This window comes from Neovison vison, chromosome 6 (genome assembly GCF_020171115.1).
Source record: "Neovison vison isolate M4711 chromosome 6, ASM_NN_V1, whole genome shotgun sequence".
In the NCBI taxonomy this organism is placed as follows: Eukaryota; Metazoa; Chordata; class Mammalia; order Carnivora; family Mustelidae; genus Neogale; species Neogale vison.
In genome coordinates this window covers 189,729,334-189,734,376 of record NC_058096.1, presented here as the reverse complement: position 1 = coordinate 189,734,376, position 5,043 = coordinate 189,729,334, and the positions used below count along the sequence as shown (strand labels likewise).

Sequence of the window (5,043 nt, the reverse complement as noted above, 5' to 3'; positions counted from 1 at the left end):
GGTCACTCATCTTTTTCTAAATGTTTATGTGCTTTCTAAAATGGGTATATTTTGTAATTAGGATATACACACACATTACAATTTGTGTACATATACATCCAAACAAATGAATATATACTTTCTAATTTGTTTCAGTATTTATTATTGGACAGTAACTGATGTTAGGGAAGGACTGCATATTAGACATATATGATGCACTTCAGTGAGGTTGAGTGAATTTGCAAAGACGAGACAACCAATTCTCAGATGAGACATTTGGGGAGCTCCCAGATTTTTAGCTGGTACTAATACAGTATCATTCATCATTATCAATATTTTGCTTGAAGATCTACTTCTGAGAGTGTAATTGTGCATTTCAGTAATTAAGTACTTTTTTCATCTCTGCTTTCTACTCCCTTTCTTTATGATCTCAGGGCTATTTATGTCTATTTCTGAAGCTTCTTGTATTAAGGTATTCACAAGCTATTTTACGTTGTCTTTGAAATTGTGATTTTACTACCTTTTGTATTAAAATTCTAAAGTATTTCTTTTTAAAATGTGAGTGAAATGTACAATCATCAAAGGTTAATTAAATTTCTATGATCTATTTTGAATATCAATGCAGGATTAAAGGATTTGAGGACACACACATGTATGTATACACAGACTTGTAGTTCTGGCTCTAAAACCCTCATAAGGAAAACTATGTAATTTGATGACAAATGATTTATTAAAAGGAATCTTTCCTGATGAATTGTATTCTCTGCAACATCTGCCGTTTTCTTATCTGATTATAAAGTTTGCATTTCATTCAAACTATTGTAGACAAAGGACGTTTTGATGAGTGTATCTGCAATGTTGAATTATTTCTAAAACTAGGCTCCCTCTTTGTCTGGGTTTTTAGGTTCCTCCTAAAGTAAATCCTGAGCCAGGATTTGGCTGCAAGTAACCTCTTTGGGAGGTAATCCCAGGACACATGGGGAAGGACTGGGGAGTAAGACAGGGAAGGGCTGAATGCCAATGGAGCACATGTTAAGTATCAGGCTACTACTGAGGGCAACCTGACCTCATTCTTGCTGGAGACTCTCTGATCTCTCAGAAATATCTCACTGAGGACAGGGAAGTTCAGTATGAATCCTAGTTATCCATTAATACTTCTCTGTCATTGCCTGAGGGTCATTCCAGGGATATGAACTTTCAGGTCTTTCCAGCCACCCTCCCGAGAGGGCCAAACATGCCTACAGGCAGAGAGAAATAGAAGATGCTCTCTCTGTGGATTGTCTGCAGGAGACAGGCACCAATTATACCCTATGTGTGGAATAAGATGTGGCGAGGCAAAGTAAAACTCTGGCCACTATTCTTTCATGGAGACTTCAGGGTCCAGAATCACTAGTTCTTACTGGAGTCTTAACACCAAAGAGCCCTGTGACTTTGAGCCAGTTACAGAACCTCTCCAAACCTCAGGCTTTCTCATCTGGACAAAGTCTTTGTCAGAAAATACCTGAAACTTAGAAATGAGCAAAAGGATTACTAGATGTTCCTTCAGTGACCTGTTGGGCTTGATTTTCTATTCACTGGGCTATTTTTTTTTTTTAAATTCTGGAGGGGCAGAGGTTACTTTGTAGCTTTTGTTCTGTAGATATGCAAATAGTTTATTTCCAGTTTTATTCTTTAATTTTTTTTTTGAGTATAGCTGATACACCATGTTACATTAGTTTCAACTGAACCATGCAGTGATTCACCTTCTCTATTTGCTATTCTGTGCTCACCAAAAGTATAGCTACTACCATCTGTCACCACACAACACTATTACAATATCATTGCCTATACTCCCTATGCTGTGCCTTTTATTCCTGTGACTTCTTTACTCAATAACTGAAAGCCTGTATCTCCCACTCCCTTTTAGTCATCTTACCCATTCACCCCCACTTCTCCCCTCTGGCAACCATCAGTTTGTTATTTGCATTTATAGGTCTGATTCTGCCCTTTGTTTGTTTGTTCATTTGTTTTGTTTTGTTTTAGATTGCACATTGGGTGAAATCATATGGTGTTTTTCTTTCTCAGTCTGACTTATCTCACTTAGCATAATACTCTCTAGGTCCATTTCCACGTTGTTGCAAATGACAAATTCTCAGCCTCTTTTTTATGGCTAAGTGATATATATATAGATATATATGTATATATATCTCACATCTTCCTTGTCCATTCCTCTATCTGTGTACACTTAAGTTTCTTCCATATCTTGGCTACTGTAAATAATGCTACAATAAACATAGGAGTACATACATCTTTTTGAGTTAGTGTTTCAATTTTTTTAGGAAAATACCCAATAGCGGAATTACTGGATCATACAGTGTTTCTATTTTTAACTTTTTGAGAAAACTTTATACTGTTTTCCACAGTGGTTATACCAATTTACATTCCCAACAATGCATAAGGGTTCCCTTTTCTCCACATCTTCACCAATACTTGTTATTTGTCCTTTTTCTCCCTCCCAATTCCTGGTTTGATAAGGACTTTTATTTTGAGAAAAAAGGATCCCAAACATCAGGCTGTTCATAAAAATAACCCATAGTATCAACTTTAGAAAACAAATCTCAAGACTATTACACTAATTATTTTTCTAGAGGACGCATTTCACATGCCAACTCTCATTCACAAAAGTACATTGGTACACTTGTGTTGACCAGCCCCACGTAGCAGTCTTATGCGGGGTATAACACACATACCTCTAACTCAAAACTGCTCTTAGGTGCTACTCAACTAATGTGACTGCCTCTGCAGTTAGGGAAGCAACCACTGAGCTCATGGATGAATGGAAAGAACCGTACTCCCTGCACAACAAGAGATTATTTTGGAGACAGTTGATAAAAACCACACATCCTTTTTGCTTGTAAGTCATAAAGAGGTACCAAATAAGACTTATTATAACTACTAGGAGTGTCAAAGGAAGTGAAAATGGGACTAGGCGCAGGGCAATATGAATTAATGAACACGGGAAGGACAAGGATGGGGAAAACAGTGAGCATGTGCTGAAGAAGACACTAGGGGAGAGGATCTGGTGAATATTTTGATCTTAGACAAGCACCGAGGTAAAGAAATAATGAGGCACGTAATGGCAACCACTATGCGCTTAGAAGTCATCCTTGCCTTTGGTGTTGTCTCTGTCATCCTCTCCCTCCTCAGCCTTTTTCATCGTCCTTGATCAACTCCAGCTGGCCCTCCCCCCAATCTTCATCATCATCACCATCCAGCAGGTCCCCCTCCTCAGCAGAGTCATCTGTACCCGCCCCCAGACTCCACCTTCACATCGCTCTCCTCTTTCTTCAGGGAGCTGCTGCTCTGCTCCTCTTCTGACTTAGCATTCTTCACCTCTCCTTGTTTGCTCTGTTCTTTCTCCAGAATTTTCCAGGCTTTCCAATAGAGAATCCACTTTTTGTTTTATCTGGTCAATTCCTTCTTAATGGTCTCAAGGTCATCGTCTTTCAACTTTCCAGACTTGGAAGAAGATCCTCGCTGTCCACTCTTAGAATTAAAGCCACTTTTGCCCCTTCGTGAGGTGTTTCCTAATACACGCTGGCATCTTGAAGGAACTACAGCCCAAGCAGGAGGAGTTGGAGGAGGAGGAGGAATACGTGCTGGGTAACTATACATCTTAGTCATAATAACCTCATGGAAAGTCACAGTCCAAGTCATAAGAGGAGCTGAGTAGAGGGGACGGAGAAGGGTGTTCTGGTACTGACCCGTGCATCTCTGCTGTAGATCATCTCATACCTGCTTTTCCTTGGTTCACCTTTGGCTCTGAAGCCAGATTAATATCTAAAACCTGGCCAGCAATCATTCTGCCATCCTCTCCTGCCACAGCAGCCCAGGCATTTCTCTCATTAACATACTGAACAAAGGCAAAGCCCTTATGAACAGAGCAACCCACAATTTTGCCATATTTCGAGAAGACTACAGATTTCTTGACCTCTAGAGGATTGAGAATCCCAGTGAATACACAGGAACTCGTGGAGAGAGGCTCTTTCTTGTTAGTAGCATTGCTGGTCATTTTCTTTGATGATAAGATTCCTCACAAAGCCGAAAAACTCTAGCAAAGTTCCACTAACTTATATATCTCAAGTGATTTGTAACCAGGAGGGGGAAGGGAGAAGAGAGAAGAGATTCGATTCTGAATCTTCTACGCTCGGGTTCTGCGTGGAGGAGCCAGCTGCTGCTCGAGGTCAGCCACGTGGAGGCACCGCTCAGTCTTTGTCTCTTCACAAAAATGTTATTTGTCTTTTTGATATTTAGCCATTCTGACAGGTGTGAGCTGATATCTCATTGTGGTTTTCATCTGCATTTCCCTCATGATAAGTGGTATTGAGCATCTTTTCATGTATCTGTCGGCCGGCGGTATATCTTCTTTGGAAAAATTTGTATGCAGGTCCTATTCCTGTTTTTATTTTTTAATTTTTATTTATTTTAAGATTTTATTTATTTATTTCACATCGAGAGAGATCACAAGTAGGCAGAGAGGCAGGCTCAGAGAGAGGAGGAAGCAGGCTCCCCACTGAGCAGAGAGCCCGATGCAGGGCTCGATCCCAAGACCCTGAGATCATGACCCGAGCTGAAGGCAGAGGCTTAACCCACTGAGCCACCACGTGCTCCCCATTCCCATTTTTAAATTGGGTTATATGTTTGTTTTTGTTTGTTTTCTGGTGTGTGTGTGTGTGTGTGTGTGTGTGTGTGTGTGTTTTCTTTTTTGGTGTTGCATCTGTCTCCAGTTTTAAAATCTTGTTTTAACTGTCTCCTGTCTAAGCTGACATAGGCTAGCTGTTTGAAAAACAGATAAATAATCAGGGAGTGGGGTACAGATGTGCCTTCCTCCAAGCTTTTTCAGAGACAGCAAGTAACCTGTCTAGCTGTCTGAGTGTTACAGGCGCTCTGCTAATGATCCCTAGACCTCTTCTGGCTCTTTTTTTTTTTTTTTCTTCCAAACCCCTCCTTTACAGAAGTAAAACCTATTGAAGATTTTTATTTTTATTTTATTTATTTGACAGACAGAGATCACAAGTAGGCAGA

At 40.0% G+C, this 5,043-nt stretch overlaps 1 pseudogene; it reads right to left on the bottom strand.

Moving 5' to 3' along the window:
• Positions 1-3,112: 3,112 nt before the first annotated feature.
• LOC122910191 lies at positions 3,113-4,030 on the bottom strand (annotated as a pseudogene).
• Between the last annotated feature and the right edge of the window lie 1,013 nt (positions 4,031-5,043).